The sequence below is a fragment of the Eubalaena glacialis genome, chromosome 11 (genome assembly GCF_028564815.1).
Source record: "Eubalaena glacialis isolate mEubGla1 chromosome 11, mEubGla1.1.hap2.+ XY, whole genome shotgun sequence".
In the NCBI taxonomy this organism is placed as follows: Eukaryota; Metazoa; Chordata; class Mammalia; order Artiodactyla; family Balaenidae; genus Eubalaena; species Eubalaena glacialis.
The window spans coordinates 2,252,768-2,273,239 of NC_083726.1; positions in this window are offsets into that span (position 1 = coordinate 2,252,768).

The window sequence follows — 20,472 nt, forward strand, 5'->3', positions numbered from 1 at the left end:
GTTTCATTAAAGGTCATCATTAATTTTGTAGTAAATTCAGGTAAAATCACACCATTATAGAGTGAAGTAAATGAGAGCCTGCCAGCTAGTTTGCAAAAGAATAAGATTTTCACAGCAATAAAATAACTTTCTAGATGATGAAATACATATATTTCTGGATGAAAAAATATATATTTTCCCCCCTCTGGTGATATTTTGGAAATTTTATTTTTCCCTTTTTGCTTTTGTTTTCCTAAGTTACAGAACTAAGTATTTTATGTTTAATTTTAACTTTTTAAAGAAATGAGTGTATATGGTTAATAAGATGCTGTTATAATAAGACTTATGACCAGCAAACGGCCCCATCCCTTTCCCTTTCCTATTCCCTCCCTCCCTCCTTCCCTCCCCCTTTCTTTCTTTCTTCCTTCCTTCCTTTCTTCCTTCCTTCTTTCCTTCCCTCTTTCTTTCTTTCTTTTTCTTTCTTTCTTTCTTCCTTTCTTCCTTCCTTCCTTCCTTTCTTTCTTTCTTTCTTTCTTTCTTTCTTTCTTTCTTTCTTTCTTTCTTTCTTTCTTTCTTTCTTTCTTTCTTTCTTTCTTTCTTTCTTCCTTTCCTTCCTTTTCTTTCTCCTGAGTCTTCCCCAGAGGCACCTAGTTTCATCTCTTATAGCTCTTTCATCTTTTACTTGTCTCCAAGATTCTAAATTATATAATTGCACTGCTCTGTCTTAGTTTATAAATTGTAGACATTTCCTACTGTATACTCCCAAGCCCGGTGTAGCAAGAGTCAGAAGATGAGGATCTAACAATCTCCTTCTCCCCCGTCTCCCACCCCAGGCATGCACTCCCCTTCCTCCTGTCTGCCCAGCACCATTGGTGGTGCCACCGTGTTGGTGGAATCAGCCTTCAGTACCTACTGCATAATGATCATGTCAATATTGTAGTGTTCCATGACCGCTTTCCCTATGGTAACCATTGCTATTTTCCCTGGAGCCAATAATGCCTCATTTGCTGATCTAAATATGACCAAGAATCCTTCACCAGATCCCCTTAGAGAGCTGCAAACCCATCGCCATGATGTCACAGGCAGATACACCAGTTTCTCTATGCATTTCACTTCTGGTCCCTGCATGTCTCCCCCTCCCTCAGGTGGGCTCACAGAGTCCTCTGAGATGTCTTTAACTCGCTCTTTTGGTGGATCCCCGATTTCCTGGATCACAGGTCTCCCGTGAACTACTCCCTTGCTTTCTTGGAGGTCATCCTGAGAAAATGTGTAATCACTCATTCACCCAACTTATATTTATGAGTATATATTATGTAACAAGCAGTGTTCTAGGAGCTAAAGATATACATCAATATATGCAAAAGAAGATACATTATATGTTTATAATAAACCAGCTCCTGCTCACTCACCTCCCTGCTTAGGAAACAGAATGACAGAGTTAACGTTTCCCATGTGCTTCTCCCTCATCCCAGCTCCATCCCACCAAGGTACCAAATAATCTGGTCTGGGTTTCACGAATCTTCTAATTTCCTTTATTATTTTACCAAACTAATATATATCCCTAAGCTACAGATTGTTTAGTTTTTCTTGCTTGTGCACTTTATACAAATGGTACCAGTGTTTCTGCAATCTTCTGCAATTTGCTTTTGTCACTCAACGGTGAAGGTCTAAGATTCATACATATAGATGGACATAACTCTATTCAATGTTTTTGTTATATAGTGCAGAATCTTTTTATCACAATTTATTCATTCATTGCCCTATTGACATTTGGATTGTTTCCAAGTTTTATGCTATTACAAGTAAAGCTGCTCTGAATACTTTGTATGTTTCCTGCTGTGCTCATATAAATTTTTGTGTTCTGATTATTTCCTTTTTGGTTCAGGTGTATATAATTAGAATGGTTCTGCTGAGTCATAGTTTATGAATATGTTTAGTTTTTACAAGATAAAGCCTAATTGTTTTCACTACCAAAGTGTTTGTAACAAGCAGTATTTAATCAATGTTATTATTTTACATATTTGCCTACAAATGTCAAATTTTTAAAAATTTTGTCAATCTTTTTGGCTTAAAATATATATGTCATTTTAAATTCTCATTTCCCTGGTTATTAATCAGGCATATTGTTGATTCATGTATTAATTGTCCTTTTCCTCTGCTATAAAATGCTTATTCATATATTTTGCCAATTGGATTTTTTTAAACTATTGATTGTTGAAAAGTTTTTTGTTTCATATTTTGAATTTTAGTTCTTTATAAATCACATGAATTGCTAATATGTTTTGTAGATTGAATTTTCCCTCCCTTCATGGTAACTTTTCGAAAAAGAAGTTCTCTTCTTTTATGATTTGCACTGTTTTTATTATTTTTAATTTTTAATTAACTTACAAAGTATTAATTTTAGGTGTATGTTTACAATGTTATTTTTTTTTTCTTAATTTATGTATTTTATTTATTTATGGCTGTGTTGGGTCTTCGTTTCTGTGCGAGGGCTTTCTCTAGTTGCGGCAAGCGGGGGCCACTCCTCATCGCGGTGCGCGGGCCTCAATGTTATTATTTTTAAAAACCTCTCCCTGACATTCTCTTATATTTTCTTTTAGATGTTCAAAGTTCGTCATTTAGATTTCAGTGTTTAAATCAGCTTTGTACTTACATCAAAGTAGAGATCTGTTTACTTTATTATTTTCTTATAGTTACTGGTGACCTAGCACAATTCATTGAAGAGCGATTCTTTACCCACTAACCTGCAAAGTTTACTCTGTTATATGTCAAGTGGCCATGTCCTGGGTGCTAAGAACAAGTATCTGTTGTTTCTATTTTCATAAAGGGTGTAGCTGGCTAGTAGGTTCTTGGTCTCTTTCTCTTTCTTTGCGGGATATTTTTTCATTGTGTTGAGTATTACAGTTGAGAAGTCTTAAGCAAAGAGATGTCTCTCCCCTTTCAGATGACTTAATCTTTTAGCATGCATGTTCAAAAATTATTTATTTTAAAATTCAATGAATTTTATTATGATAGGATTCAGTGATGATTTGTTTGACATCAATTTTTCCCAGATAATGAGGTGCCCTTTTAATGGGTGGATTAAAGATTCCTTTAATGTCTGAAATAACATTTTGAATTACTTTTTTTTACATTTTCAAAGACACTATTTGGATTCTTTTTTAAGGGACACCACTTATCAGTAATGTTGGAATTCATTTTTTTCTGCTTTCTACATCTCTGATTTTTCCTTCCACTTCTGAGCTCTGGTTTTTATATTTCATTTTTCCTCCTCCCCACACCCCTGTTTTGGGCGATGCTCATTCATTTGTTTAAGGAATGCATATTGAACGTCATTCCGTGCCAGGTACTGTTCTATCACAACCCTGACAATATCCCTGCTTTTATGGTGATTAATTTTAACAAGGGAGGCAGATCACGAGCAACAAATACATTATTTAACCTCAGATCAATTAATTCCATTAAGACAAATGAAACAGGGTACAAGCACAGAGAGTGACAGGGAATCTCTCCGGAAAGGATGGCCAAGAAAGCGTCTCTGAGATGATGACGTGCAGAAAAACCTGAACTGAGAGGACATTTGAGTTTCCCAGTAACACGCTCCAGGCACTACACAGAGCAAGTACCATCGGCCAAGAAAGCGACCACTGTGCACAGTGAAGTCCAGCCAGGTGGCCAGGCCTGGACGGGACGGTGGTACGGAGGGGTTGGAAACAGGGAACCTCAGGCCTGTCTGCTCTCCTGTATGTGGCATCCGTCCCACTCTTCATTTTTGTCATGTTTTTATTTTTCTCTTCAACTTCTATTCTGAGCTCTTCTGGCCCATCTTTCTTCTCCTGTTGTAGCATCTCTGACTATAATAGCTTTTTTTTTTTTTTTTTTGTACTCTGCTTCTTTAGAGGAATCATTTCATTTTGTTTATTGTCGTTTTTCTTCTCTTCACGGTGATGTGGTTGGTTAAAATGTTTAGACTCTTCATGCAATTTTTTTTTGGTGAATATTTTTAGTCTGCCTTTTCTGGTCTATAGTTTTTTACTCCTTTTTCCTTTTATTTTTCAGGCTTTGTACACATCAAATGCTTGTTCCTTGTTGATTGTTTCTCCTTTTTAATGAGAGAATTTTTCTTGGAAGACTTAAAGCGGCAAGGTTCATGCAGAGTATGTCTCAGCTATGGGAATCTCCCTGGAGATGTGCCTTGGGAGTAGGGCTGTATGTATCAGCACTTGGTTACAGCCTTTTCTTCTCTCCCCTTCTTTTCTGCAAGCTCTGCGTCTGTCTCCCCTCCCCCAGTCACTCCCCAGGGTGACTGCTGGTCAGCTCTGTCATCCTCTGTGTCCTTAAGGCCAAAGTGGGGCCACTGACACTCATGCCATCAGTCTGCACACACTTTTCTGGGGATTGTTGGTTTATCCCTAAGTTGTGTGGCCCCATTTTTTAAAAATAAACTTTTAATTTTAGAACAGTTATATTTACAGAAAAGTTGCATCCCTTTATTTTTAAGGTTCCCAATAGGCACATGTGCTCAATTTTTATTGTTTTTATCCTTACTTAAAAGCACCTCATGCTGTATGTAATCATCCTGGCCTAAGTGCTTTGCTTATCTTATTTCCAGTGTTCATCAGCATTTCTCCCATGACTGTGATGTATGCATTTTGACTGTTACAAGCCATTTCCCTGTCCCCCTCTTAACAACACTCACCAATCTGTGTCCAGCTTGGCTGTCGTGAACTGAGATCTCAGGGACAATTTTGAGCACATCTGGTATAGGCATGCGAGAGTGTCACTTGGATAAACACCCTGAAGTAGAATTGGAAGGCCAGAGAGTATATGAATGTGCAGCTTCAAAATATGATGCCAAACTCCGTGCACAAGAGACTGCAACAATTTTTTCAGATTTAAAAAATATTCTCAATCAAACACGTGTAGAATGTGGTCTTCAGTTGCATTTCCCTGTTAGGTAATGATGGTAAAGTCTTCATATATTTATTGGCTCTCTGTGTTTGCTCTTGAATAAAATATCTATTCGTTAATGTTGATCACTGCTGCATGTTTTCTTTTGTTTCTGCTATTGAAATGAAGAACTTCTTTATACATTCTTTTTTTTTTGAATTTTATTTTATTTATTTTTTATACAGCAGGCTCCTTTTAGTTATCTATTTCATACATATTAGTGTATATATGTCCATCCCAATCTCCCAGTTATACATACTTGATATCAATTGGTTTATTTCTATGTTTTCCAAATTTCGTCTCCCAAATTGTAACTTACTTTCTGACTTTCCTTAAGTTTATTCTGATAAACAAAAATTTTAAATTTAAATATACTCAAACATTTTCATTTAAAGTTTTTAGCTAATATATTTTGTGTGTCATTTAATAAATCATTCCTTATTCCAAGGTATAAAAGATATCCCTATTTTCTATGAGAAGTTTTACAGTTTTGTTTTTGACATCATTAAATACATTAGCAAGGTACATTTTTTACAATTGATAAACCAATATTGATACTTTATTATTAACCAAAGATAATAGATTCATATTTCCTTAGTTTTCATCTAATGTTCTGTGTTAATCTTTCCCATAAAAATCCTTCTATAGATTAGATTTCTGTGCTAACAATTACTTACTCTGAAATTAATAATGATTTTAGTATTTTCTTTCCATTGTATGTCCTTATTTTTGGTGTTGTTTATTGGTATTTGTGCTGATTAGGACTTTCACTTCAGAGTTAACAAAAGTTCTGATAGCTGACTTTTATGTTTCAATCTTGATTTTAAAGGGACTGTTTCTAAGATGTCCCTCCGTAGGATAATTTCTTTCTACATATTTCTGGTTTTTTTGCTTGTTTGCTTATTGTAATACACATTATTTTTCAGATAAGGATATCTTGTCATTTTCTTATTTAGAAAAGTGTTTTTTAAACCATAAATGAGGGTTCATATTTTTAATGTAACTCCTCTCTGATGTATAACATACCTACAGGAGGGGCATATCACATAAATGTACCACTCGATGGATTTTCATAGGTGTGTAGATGAGCACACACGTGTAACCAGCACCAAGACTAGGAAACAGAATGCTGCAGGTCCCACAACCTGCCTCATTCTCCCCACCAGTTACTATCCCATCCTCAAGGGTAGCCAGGTCTAACCCCATAGTTTTGCCTTTTTTTGTCCTTTGTGTAAATGGAATTGTGCTGCACACACTCTCTTGTGTCTTGATGTTTCCACTCAGTAAAAGGAGCATTCATATTTCTGGGCATCATTGTGGACTATTGAGTCTCCTGCTGCAAGGATGTCATACCTATGAGTATCCTAAGGCTGATGCATGTAATCTACTTAGGAAACTTCTAGCTGTAGACTCTAGTGAATAGTGCTGGTATAAACTCTTTCTATGTCTTGTGAAGAGTCTGTGCATACATTCTGTTCGGTATGAACCTAGGAACCGAATTGCTTTGCATAAGACATAGATTTGTGGAGCTGCAGAGAATTCTTCCAAATGGCTTCACAAAGCAATAGGACCACATTCTATTCATTTACTCCACATTTTTGTCAAGACCTGCCATTGTCTGTCTTCTGTATTTTGAGCATTTTGGTAGATACATATTGGCAATGGATTGTGCTTTAATTTGCATTTTCAGGATGACTAATGAAGAGCAGTGGATTTTCGTATACTTTATTGACCATTTGAATGCTTCTTTTTATGAAGTGTCTCTTCAATCTTTGGCCTAATTTGATTTTGAGATGCCTGCCTTTATATTGTTAATTTGTATGTATTTTTCATTATGTTCTAGACACAAGCCCATGTGTTACATGTTTTACAGGAATTTTCTCCCAGTCTGTTTCTTGGCTTTCACTTCTTATGGTGTCCTCTGGTGAACAGATGTCCCAATTTTAACAAGGTCAAATATAGCCATTCTTTTTCCTATATGTTTATCAATGTTTATATCAAGATTAAGATCATTACCTGCTCCAAGGCCATACAGATGTCCTCCTATGTTTTCCTCCAAAAACCTTTTTTAACCTTTTATATTTAGTGTTAAAAAAATCACTTCTGATTGACATTTGCATATGGTGTGAGGTAACACTGATTTTCACTTCCTCATGGATATCCAGTTGGCCAAGCATTATCTACTAAAAATCTTATCCTTTTCTACTTCACTGCAGTATGACTTTTGTCAGGGGATTGTAAATGTGTGAATTTGTTTCTAGACTCTGTTTTGTTCCATTCATCTGTTTACCTACCCTTGTACCTATACCACACTGTCTCAATTAATACAGTTTTATAATAAAATTTTTCATGTAGAATTGCAAGTGATCCAGCTTTGTCTCTTTCCTTCCAGTTGCCATAGTTACTCTTGGTCTTTTGAATTGGTCCATATAAACTTCAGATTCAATGTATCAATTTCTATACACTCAAAAAGAAAAAAAACTCATGGAATTTTTATTGAAGTTACATTAAACCTATTGAGTGATTCATAAAGACTGTCACGTTTACATTATTGAGTCTTCTAATTAACAAACATGGAGTACTTCTTTATGTAGGCTTTTAATTATTCTCAAAAAATTAAAGGTTTTAGTATGCAACAGTGCTTCTCAAACTATCTGTAGTGAAGAACTAGTTTTCTGTTTTTTTTTTTAAAAATATCATTTAAATTATTTTATATTTATGTTTTCTTGATATGCAAAATATATTGAATTGTATATATTTATTCTTATCCAGCATTTTTGTAAAATTAACTTCTTAGTCCTAATTGTTTAGAGTCTGCTCCAAATACATAATCATGTCATCTAAAATAATAGTTCTATTTCTTCCTTTTCAAGTCAAGTGGATTTTATTTTTTTTTCCTTACCATATTGCTCTAGCTATGGCCACTATTACAATGTTGAATAGATGTCATTCTATTCTCAATTTGTCCCATTCTCAATTTGTATTTCAGTGGGAAACCTTAAGTATAGTATTTAAGTTATTTTTGCAGATACACTTTATTTGATTAGAGAAGTTCCCTTCTATTCCTATTTTGCTGAGTTTATTTTTTTCCTTGTGTTTTTTTTTTTCTTTAACACAAATGGATGTTGAAGCTTTTCCTACATCTAGTAAGATAATAATATGAGTTTTCTTGGCGAAGTAAGGCTGTCCAAAACTGTGTAGTAAAGGCATTCCCAATAACACATTTTTTTCCATCAAGGTTTACTTTGTTATATATTAATGTTGCAGTGCCAAATTTGTTGGGTTAATATTTGCCAGAAAGTGTTCTTCTTTTTATTCTCAGACCTCAGTCATATTTTAAATCTGATAATATTAATAGCATGCATATGGATTTCTGGTCTTAAGACAATTTATCATTTCATAATTGGTGCAATGAATTTACTTACATTTATTATGCCTGTTGACATATTTGATCATTTCCATTGATCATAATTAATCAAAATCTGTCCATTATTTATATATTTTTCTTTGTTCCTCTTTTAAAAATTAATATATTTAGCATTTCCTAATGAGATACTGAGGTTTTTTTCCTCCTGATGCCAAATCCATGGTGTCTTTTCCAACACCACTTCAACTCTCTGTCACCAGCTGTGTGTCCTACAATCCAATTCATTTCTGACACTAACCACCTAGAGCTACTGCAGACCCCACAGGTTAAGGGCTCAGTCCCACAAGACTGCCCCACATCAGATGCCAACTGAAAACAGGTGCCCAGGCTACCCACAGTTCTGCTCAGCCAAATACAGATTTGGATCTGTTCCCATCCCACAGAACTCAGGAAAACACTGTACTTTCTTTTACCAGGTTATTATAAAGGATACAACCCAGGACCAGCCACACGGAGAAGCATAGGGAAAGGAATTGGGGCAGGATGTGTGGAGCTTCCACTCCCTCTCTGGGACACCACCCTCCCAGTGTCTCCACATGTTCACCAACCCAGAAGCTGAACCCTGTGGTTTAGGGCTTTTTATGGAGATTTCATTACGTAGACAAACGTGATTAAATCATTGGCCTTTGGTGATTGAATTCCATCTCCAACCCCTCTCCCCTCCTTGGAGTTGTGGTTTGGACTGAAAAATCCAGACCTCTAATCATGCCTTGGTCTTTCTGGGGACCAGCTTCCATCCTGAGCCTTTAGGGTGCCCCCACCACCAGTTATCTCATTAGCACACAAAAGAGACTCATCACCCCAGAGACTCCAAGGATTTTAAGGAGCTGGGTGAAGGATGGAGAGACCAATATTTATTATTTTTTATTATACCACAGACACAAACGTCAGCAAGCTCTTATGTCTACTGTTGAGGCTTTGCCAAAACCCCTATCGTGTTGATTGTATCTATACCTTAATTCCAAGTTATTTTAGATATATTTTCTCTTTTTACTTAGTCTTAGTTCTCTCCTATTTTGATAAGAACATCCAAGTTTCCCAAGATATTTGACTGTCTTTATTTCAGCTACTTCCTTTAACATCTCCTTTTTTATTTAAAAAAAAAAACAACTATTTTCATTATGGTTCTTTGTGCGGCAAAGCTTCTGAGCTCTTGTATTCTTGAGAATATCTTACTACGCCCTCATATTTGAATGACAACCTATTTGGAGAAAAATACTATTTTCCACGTTTAAAGTACTTTCCTTTAATGTTTTGAACACACTACCCCATTATCGTCTTATACATTCACATATTATAGTAATATTCATGTATAAAAAGAACAAACAGGAAACTTTAAAAGCTTACAAAAATAAAGAAAAGATCACTTACAAAGAAACAAGAATGAGATTAATAGGTTTTTCAACGGTAACCCTGGGTGCAGGAAATACATTTATTAGATGAATTTTAATTTTTGATCAGTTCTTACATTTTTATTTCTAATGCCATCTGAAATCCATTTTCTCTATTTTTTTCTCTGAAATAGTTGTGCTCAAATGCCTTGTTATTTCAGCTCATTTTCCCCCAGAGGAAAGGTCAGGCCCTGTCCGTGTTAGCTCAGGAAGCTCAGAGGATGAGGTGGTGAGTGAACCCCAGGGTGGGACACAGGTGACCTGCCAGTGAAGGCTGACTGCCCCCCGGGTGCCCCAGGGAGGAGGGGCAGTGGGAGGGCACTGTCTAGATTATTACACTCCTGCTTCCTGGAAGTTAGCTGGCCTCTACTGCTTTTTCTCAGCTTCTCACAGGAAGAAGTGTCATTGTTTCCATGGTTTCCTCCTGGGTTCTGGACCTGAGCTTCCAGGTGGAGCAAAAATGGAAACCCTCACTGTCCGCCCCAGGCCCACGTTGGAGGAGCAGGTGCAGGGCTCCACCAGCTTCCCCAGCCAAGCCAGGCCCAGCCAATGGCCACCTCAGGGGTCCCTCACAATTTTCTCCATGAGGGGTGCTCCCCTGTGTCTGCTCAGAACCAGCAGTGAAGCTGGTGGCACTCCTGGTGACTGATGCTGCCACTTGAGGAGGGGAACCTGACTCAGACCCGGTCCCTCTCTCCACCTGCCACTTTGGAGCTGCATGTCCCTGTGGAGTCACCTGCATTCCGGGGTCATAGTTGTCCTCTCGCAATGCTCCTACCCTCCTCTGACTTCCACTGTGTTGGGCTGCTCTGTCTCAATCTTGATTCAGGGCTCTGCGTGCTTCCCCATTTTGGGTTTTGGTTTCTCTTTCTTATTATTTTAGAAAAAGATCACTCTAAAATTAAAATATAATATGTCCTTTAAAACCAGAAATGAAAAGTGACTTCTGAATTGAGAACTGGAGCCTCATCTAGTCTGGGACTGACGTAAGCAGATAAAGTAGGGGAGAGAGGGCAGCGGGGGGTCAGAAAGGACCAGCTGGGCGAGGAGACTCGCAGCAGCGTGGCTCGGGGTGGCTGGTGACCGGGCCCTGGCCACCAGCTCTTACCCTGAACAGCTCTGCAGTTGTGGACAAATTCCTAGGGCCTCAGAACATCAGTGTCTTTACAGAGGAAATGAAGTCTGGGGGTAAAAACTGTTAAACTTTGTACTTTGCAATGTTAAATCCTATCAATGCCCATCATACACACAAACACCAAGGAGGTGGAAAGAAGCCTCTGGTTTCTAGAACATATCTTTCCAGGACTTTAGACCCCAAGGATCACAGCTGAAGTGAGTCAGGCAGAAGGTGCTAGAGAGTGTAGGTCCAGCTGCTAAGGGCACAGTCTGGGGGTGGACGCCAGGGTGGAATGTCTGACGCCACTTGGAGCAGTGGACCCTCAGGGTAAATTCTCAACCCCCTATGCCTCCCTCTCCTCCTCTGTGAAGTGAGGGTGGTGGCTGATCCCATCTCTCGGAACTGCGTGGGACACCTGGGTGGTGCCCGCCATGGCCCTGCATGCCCTAAGCACTCGATAACTCCCTCCTATTGCCCTCAATCATCGTGTAACTTTTGCTGTTGGGGACCAGTTAGGAAAACGTGTCACCTCACAACTATACAATTTTACGATGAACCAACTGTACAAATATTGATTCTCTGTAATAAAGGGCTAGGTCTCCCTAAAAGCTGTGTAGACAAGGGAGTGGGCTACTCCCCTATCCCTCACTCCAGACCCCCGTGGCTGCAGGGCTGCTTCCTGGGGATCTGCCTGCTCTAGTCACAAGCACTTCACACAGGTGCCACTCAGGTGCCATGTTTATATACACAAGTGTGTATATAATTAGTGTATATTATTAAGAACATATAATTATTTTTACACAATTGATACTGTATGCTTTTCATCAATTACTGTGTATTTGGGAAAGTTGAGGTCCATGGCTTCTCATGGCTCCGTGAAACGCCATCCTGTTTTCAGTTACTGTAATAGATGCCCTACAAGGCTCCCTCTCTCCCTCCCACCTCTTTTTTCTCCTTCTTCCCTCCCCCTCCTTCCCTCCTTCTCTTCCTTCCTTCCTCCCCTGTTCCTTCCTTCCTCCCCTGTTCCTTCTCTCCCACCTCCCTTCTCTCCTCTTCCCTCTCCCTCCTTCCCTTCCTTCCATAAACAAACTTCCCCGAGTAATGGGATGACCAGGCACCATCCAAAGTTCTTGGGACTCTGAAATGGATCCCGGAGGTCCTGCTATTCAGAGCTCCCATGGATTGCCAGTGTATTTTTGTTTATTCATGAATTACGCTGGCACCAAATGTCAGTGCTCCCAATTGTCACAGCTAATGGGCTTATTGTGTGCAGGGGGTAGTCAGAGGTTGTGCCTCCAAGCCAGGCTGGGAGCTTTGAGAGCACAGCGGGTGGGGGTCATCCCAGGAAAGGAACTCAAGCAGGTGCCTGGGCAACAGGGACTTTATGTAAATGAGAGAGAAAGACAGAGTTACTGTTTCGGGGAGAAAATGGTCAATCTGCACATCATCCTATGTTTAGACACAGACCTGAGTTAGATGGTTGACCCTCCTTGAGAAGCTTCCAGACAACGTGCAGGTGGTGACATGTGTGTTTCCCCATCATGTGGAAAACCACCTCAGCCATCAGGCAGCTCATCTGCAGGGTCCGAGGATCACCTTTCAAAAGGGAGACCTGGCATCTCCATCCAAGGAGGAAAAGCCCACGTGCAAATATTGAAACTAAACTTGTATGAAAAGGGCAGATTCCCAGCCGTGCCATGTGAGGGTGGGAAATAAAGACACGGAAATATCGAAGGATTCACGGGCTCCCTTTCCTACTTTCCCTCCCGGGGGATTAAAGGGCCCACTAGAAACACATTTCTAATCTGTGTAATCAGGCCTCCCCGGCTGCCAATTGAAGCTCCGCAGTTCAGTGCCATCCGGCTAACTAGGCTGACCTTAGAATTTATGTTCCCCTTGTTGAGAATCAGGCCAAGACAGAAATTTCAAGATGAACTCGGAGCTATTCGCATTATTAGTCTGTAATTCTCATTGGCAATTTTTCTCTATCTTTGGCCATAAATTATCTAATCCCTTTTATTAGAGAGCGTTTATTAAGCACCTATGCAGTTCCCAGAAGTGTGCTGAGACCCAGGGGATGAAGAATAATAGGGCAGAATCTCTGATGAAGTTGCAGACGCGAACATGCCAAAGTGGGAGGGAGGTCCCGGAGAGACTCGGGGGGACGCCCCTAGTAGGGCCTCAGAGGCTTCAGGAGCAGACAAGATGCAGGCTGGCATCCACAGGAGTTACAGCCCCCGGTTTTGCCCCTCAGTCCGGGGGAGGAAAGAAGGGCTTGCGGGCAGCCCAGCCAGCATACCTGTGAGCCCCTCCAGAGGGCAGCCGTGACCCCACCGCCCTGAGCCTCCCACCCTGGTGTGTGCCAGGCCCAGACCAGGCGGGTGAGGGGGATCTGCCAGCGGGACAGCCCAGAAACAACTACTCCAGGGCCAAGGGCAGGGCCACTATGCCAGACATAAACTACAGAGTGCAGACAATTCCTTCTGGGTGGAAGACTGAAAGATGCTTGTGGAAGCTCTGACAATTCACCTTGGTCTTAAAAACGGCTTACGTTCTAGAACGTGGAGAAGTGTGAGAGGAGCATTCCAGGCAGGAGACCACTGTCCATCACCAGCAGGGGTGTCCGGGCACCAGAGCATGCCAGACTTCAATGGAAGTTCCTGGATTTGGGTCAGAGGACCCAGCAGGAGTGAATGGGGCAAGTAGAGGACTTGGGACGGCGGGGCGGGGTGGTGGTGCGGGGGAGGGAGTTGGAGTTATTTCAGGGGAAAAGGGATCAGTCGCAGGTTTTGGAGGAAGACAGGACGTCCACAGTGATATGCAGGATGGACGGGAGAGTCTGGAAGCAGGGACGTTCCAATCCTAGGGGCGTCACCTGGACCTAAATGAGAGAGCCGGGATGGAGACTGTGGGGCAGAGGAGACCTTGGAATGTCTCAGCTGGGGACCTTGGTGATGGGTTTGACGTGTAGGGCATTCTGCAGGGAGGAGCAGAGGAGGGCAGAAACATTAAACCTGGGCTGGCTAAGAAAATGGTGACTTCATGAAGGAGCCAGCGGCCCATGGGAAACGCCTGGGCGGAAGGGAAAATCAGCGTTGGGGGGTGCTCTGCGCTCTGTTGGGTGCGGCCTCAGGCTGGGGGCCAGTTGCCTCCTTCCCCCACCATTCACTAAACCTGTGCAAATTACTGAAATAGCAGAGAGCTGTTTTAGGGATTTAAAAAATAGTGCTGATTGTTTCCTAAATACAAAGTAACATGCATCCATTGTGAATGAATTGGGAAATACCAGAATGCACCAAATATACGGTGATAGGGAAAAATAGGAATGCTAAGTCTAAACATCTCCCACAGAGGGTGGGTCTTGTTACCTAAGGGCTCCTTCTCTGCTGAGACCGTGCTGGGTTGGGGTGGGGATGGGAGGTGGGATAGCTGTACCGCTCTGGGCAGAAGGAGAAGAATTAGAGCTTTCTAGGGAGCTCAGGTAGGCGTGAAGATCTGGATATGAGAAGTATGAAACAGCGGGAACTGAGGCGCCATTGCCCTGTGCCCTCTGTGGCCCCCAGTCACCCTCAGCTGCCAGCATGCTCTTGACATGCTGGGGCAGAGTAGATTCAGTGAATCAGGGTTGGGGAAGCCCAACCCTATCACGCTCTTAGATTCCAGAACCCAGAACAGAGAATGAGGCCTGGAATTGACAGACATCGTGGGGAGATCTGAGTTTCTCAGAGGTTATGAAGTTGGGCTTTGATGGGTGTTAGCAGGAAAGACATCTTGAATACTGATCACAATGGAAAACAAAAACTCAACCATAGCTACCTGGTTTATTCTATTTATGGTTAAATTATCCACATGTAATTTGGTTCATTTTTATTTACTCAAAATATTATTAAACATCAACTTGTACCACTCCCTACTCCAGGCAGAAGAAACAGTAAAATAAGTGAAAAAAAGAAAATAAGAAAATAAAATAAGTAAAATAGTTTAAAAAAAAAGAAAAAGAAAAAGAGAAAGGATGCCAGCCTTCCCCCACAGAACTTAGATGTTGGGGAAAATGATATAAACCAATGCAAGTAAATATGTAAAACCCCTCACTAGCAAATCCAACCATCACACAAGATACAAGTAATAGGGGTGGCAATTGCCTCTAACCTCCTATCCAGCTTCCATTCCCAAGTGGAAGGGGACTGAATTTCTTAGCTCCATAGACAGGGAGAAATGGACCAGCCAGGTTGGGGCGCAGGGTGGGGGGATTCTCTGGGTCTGAGCTTCCTGCTTTGAGCAGCTGAGACACCTGCCAACTAATCCAGATACTCCTAGGACTGTGGCCACTGGGCTGGTAGAGTTGGTGACCCTGTGTGATGGTTAGTTGTGTTTGTCAGCTTGTCTGGACCACAGGGTGCCCAGGTATCAGGTCAAATACAATTCTGGGTGTTTCTGTGATGGTGATTTTGGTGGAGATTAACATTTGAATCAGTGGACCCTCCTGATGTGAGTGGGCTTCATGCAATCCATCGAAGGCCTGAAGAGAACAAAAATGGCTGACCCTCCCCCAAGGAAGAGGGAATTCTTTCTGCCCATGGCCTTTGAACTTGGATGTCAGCTTTTTTCCCACCTTCGGCCTAGAACTACACCATTGCCTTACCTGATTCTCAGTCCTTTGGGCTCAGACTGGAACTACACGTCAGCCACCCTGGGTGTCCGCCTTGCCTATGCAGTCTGAAGGTCTTGGGAGTTACCCATCTCCTATAACCCTGTGAGCCAATTTCTTATAATACATCATATTTTTACATTCTATTGGTTCTGTTTCCCTGGAGAACCCCGAAAACACACCACAGGGTCCAAGATCATCTCCACTGATATTGACAGGTGCCACCAAACTTGGGCAGGGTCTGGGAAGGATCTGAATTGTGCAGTTGGACCCCCAGACACCAAGATGGCTATCTGTATGGACTCACCAGCTATCCGGTAACCTTAATCACACAACTGGAGTTATTGGATTTCACACGTGATTGGGTTTTACTATATATGGATGTCAGAGGATGATAGATACCACAGAGAAAAACAAAGCGGGTGATCTTCGACAGTCTCACTGATAAAGTAACATTTTCTTTCAAGTTTCCCCTGACCCATACATGCAAACTTTATTTGTGTAGTTTATAGCATGCTGAAGATCTAATTTCATTTTATAATGTAATTTATAACAATTCAGTTATAATTCACATATCATAAAAATCACTCTTTTGATGTGTACAGTTCAGTGGGTTTTAGTATATTCATAGAGCTGTGTATGATCACCACTGGTTGTTAGAGAACATTTTCATCACCCTGAGAAGAAATTCTGTACACTGTACCCACTGGCGGTCATCTGTTCCCTCCTGCAACTCCTGGAAATCACTAATCCACTTCCTATCTCTATGGATTTACCTATTCTAGACATTCTATGTAAGCAGAATCTTTGGTGATTGGCTTCTTTCAATTAGCATAATGTGTCCAAGGTTCTTGCATGTTGAAGCATGTGTCAGTACTTCATTCTTTCTTATGGCTGAAAAATATTGTATTCTATATATATGCTACTTTTTATTTATTCTATATCCGATTGATGTGCATTTGGTAGTTTTGCACATTTTGGTTGTTAGGAATAATGCTGCTATGACCATTCATACACAAGTTTCTGTGTGAACATATGCTTCAATTTTGGGTGATATTTACCAAGCAGTGGCATTGCTGAGTCATATGGTAACTCTGCATTACCATATATTTTAAGAAATAGGCAAACTATTTCCTAAAGTGACATTATCATTTTAAAATCTCACCAGCAATGTACAAGTATTGCAATTTCTTCACATCCTTGCCAAAACTTCCTATTGCTTGTCTTTTTTTTTTTTTTTAATTTTAGCCAAGTGGTATCTCATCGTGGTTTGGATTTGCATTTCTCTAATGATTAATGATGTTGAGCATCTTTTCATGTGCTCATCTACCATTTATATATCTTCTGTGGAAAAATATCTATTCAAATTCTTTGCCCACCTTTAAATCTATTTATTTTTATTGTTCAGTTGTAAGAGTCATTTATATATTTGAATACAAGTATTTTATCTGATATATGATTCACAAATATTTTCTCCCATTCCATAAGTTTTCTTTTAATGAACTTTTGAAACACAAAAGTTTTAAATTTTGATGAAGTCCAATTTGGTGTGATATCTAAGAAACAATTGCCTAAACCAAGATCACAAAGTTTTACTCTGATGTTTTCTTCTAAGAGTGTTACAGTTTTATCTCTAGTAAGAGCCAATAATCTTATTTAGAAGAGTCATATTCTAGAGTCAATGGTGAGTTAACTTTTGTATATGGTGTGAGGTAGGGAGTCCAACATCATTCTTTCACATGTGAACACTACCTGTTCCAAACAAAGGTTTGTTTCTGGACTTTCAATTCTATTCAATTTATCTATATTTCTATCCCTATGCTAGTACCACACTACATTGATTACTGTAGCTTTGAAGGAAGTTTTAAATTTAAAAAATGTAAGTCTTTTAACTTTGTTCTTCTTTTTCAAGGTTGTTTTGACTCTTCTGGATCCATTGTATATCCATATGAATTTTATGATCAGCTTGTAAGTTTCTACCAAAAAAAAGACATTTGGGAATTTGATAGGGATTATGTTAAATCTGTAAGTCAATTCGGGGAATATTATCATCTTAACAATCTTAAGTCTCCTGATCCATGAATATAGGGTTTTTTTTCCATTTGTTTAGATCTTTCTTAATTTTTTCAGCAATGTTTTGTGGTTTTCAGTAAACAAGTTCTGCACTTCCTTTGTTAAATATATTCTTAAGTATGTAAGTCTTTTTGTAAATGGACTTGTTTTTAATAATTTTTTGGATTGTTTACTGCAAGTGTATAGAAATACAATTGAGTTCAAATAGTCATCATGTACCCTGAAACCTTGCTGAACTTGTTTATTAGTTTTAATAGTTTTGTGTGTGTGAGGGTTCCTTAGGATTTTCAATATGCATGATTAAGATATCTGTGAATAGAGATAGTTTTCCATTTTCCATTCCAATTTGGATGTTTCTTATTGCTTTGTCTTGCCTAATTGCCCTGACTGGGCCTCCAGTAAAATGTCTAATAAAAGTAGAGAGAACAGACATCACTGTCTTATCCCTGATCTTAAGCGGTATTTTACCATTAAGTATGACATTAGCTGTGAGATTTTTGTATATATCTTTTATCAAGATGAGGAAATTTCTTCCTATTCCTAGATTCTTAAATGTTTTTTATCATGAAAATGTGTTGGAATTTGTCAAATGTTTTTTCTTCATATACTGACATGTGTTGTTTTGTTCTTTATTCTACTGATATGGTGTATTATATTGATTGTTTTGGGGATGTTTAGCTAACACTGAAATCCCATTTGGTCATGGTATATAATCCTTTTTATATGTTATTGGATTAGGTTTGCTAGTATTTCATTGAGGATATTTGCCTTTATATTCATAAGAAATATTGGTCTGTAGTTTTCTTGTGATATCTGTGTCTGTTTTATTTATGATATCTGATTTAAAGTCTGTCTACTAAGCCTAATGTCTGGACTCCTTAGAGAGAGTTTCTATTAACTGCATCCCCATCCACTTTTGTACATATATTCAGGTTTCTTTGTGTGTCTCTAAATTGTTTTTTTCAGTTTTCTGGAGAAATAACTGACATAGGTCATTGTATAGGTTTAAGGCATACAGCATGATGGTTTGTTTTACATTTATTGTGAAACGATTACCACAGTAGGTTTAGCTAACATCCATCTTATAATGTAAAAAGAGAAGAAAGAAAAAAAGAAAACAATATTCTATTTATGATGAGAACTTACAGGACTTACTCTCTTAATTTTCATATAGATCATACAGCAGTGTTAGCTCTGGTCTCCATATTGTACATTACATCCCTAGTACTCATTTATCTTATAACTGGAAGTCTGTACCTTTTGACCACCTTCCTCCAATTTTCCCTCCTCCACCATCCACATCTGGTAACCACAAGTCTGATCTTTTTTTCTAAATTTGTTTTTTTTTAAACATACATACGAGTGAGTTCATACAGTATTTGTCTTTCTCTGTCTGATTTATTTTACTTAGCATAATGCAAAATGCCTTCAAGGTCCATCCATGTTTTTGTAAAAGGTAGGATTTCCTAATTTTTAATGGGCGAATAATATTATAGATAATTTAATATATACACAATATACAAAGAATATATACTATGTGTAATATATACAAGAATATATTGTATATACAATAACAATAATATATTGATTTTTTTTGTGTGTCTCATAATTTTTTTCTGAGAACTGTACATTTTAAATAATATAATGTAACAATTCTGGAAATCAGATTGCCCTTCAACCCCCATGCTTATTGTTGTTTCTGCTGTTTGTTAAGTTACTTTCTCAAACTATTTCTGTAAAATTTGTGTTCTTTGCTGTGTGTGGCAACTAAGGTCTCTCCTTGGTTAGTTCAGTTTTCTGCTAATGATTGGACATAGATTTCCTTTAATGCCTTCATCAATAAGCCTCTCAGGCTTTGCTGAGGGGCTCTGTGTGTCTTTGGGCTGCACTTCCAATTCTTTGGCAGGCAGTTTACTACTCTGCCTCAGCCTTCACTTCCTGCATTCACAGAGCCTCAAGGTCAGTCCAGGTGAGAGACTGAGCCCTTCTCAGGTCTTTCCTGGGCTTGTGCACAGCCCTGCACGTGTGTGTGGCCTTCTAGATCCCCAGGAATATTTCAAAGTTTTTCAAAGCCCCTTGTGGACATTGTGTTCCCCCAATTTTCCTTTTAAGATTTTTAAGTCAGTTTCCTTTTTCTGCAGCTGGTGTCACTGCTTCAGGCAGCTGCAACATTAAGCAGTCACTGCTGATTGTTTCTGACAAACATCACGGGTATATAGCTTGTTTGCACAGGGTGAGTTCTGAGTCAAGTCAAATACAGACTATCCCTTTGAGTGGTTGTTTCCAGTTAACTGTCAAACAGGTCACATAGTGATAGTTCTCTAGCTTTGGAGATTTGGGGGGAGCTCCAAACTCATTCAGTCCCTGCTAATGGCTGTCAGGCTGCTAGTTTTTATACCTACCATGGTTATGAGGCTACTGATTTTCACCATATGTGATGGTTAATTTTATATGTCAAGTCGGCTGGGCCCTGAGGTGCCCAAACATTTGGTCAAACATTACTCTGGGCATGTCTGTGAGTGTTTCTGGAAAAGATTAACATTTGAATTGTTAGGCTGAGTAAAGCAGATTGCCCTCCCCAAGGTGGGTGGGTCCCATCCAGTCAGTTGGAGACCTGCATAGAACAAAAAGGTTGAGTAGGTGGGAACTCCTCCTGCCTGTCTGGTTGAGCTGGAACATCAATCTTTCTTTTCCTGCTTTCAAGCCTGAACTGAAAAGTTGGCTCTTCTTGGTTTACAAGCCTGCTGGATCTCAGACTGTCATGTGCACTGAAGGCTCTTCTGGTTCTCAGGCCTTTGGACTTTAATTGGACCTGGAGCTCCACCATCAGCTCTCCTGTTCCATCTTTTTTTTTTCTGTTTTAAATCTATTTATTTATTTATATTTG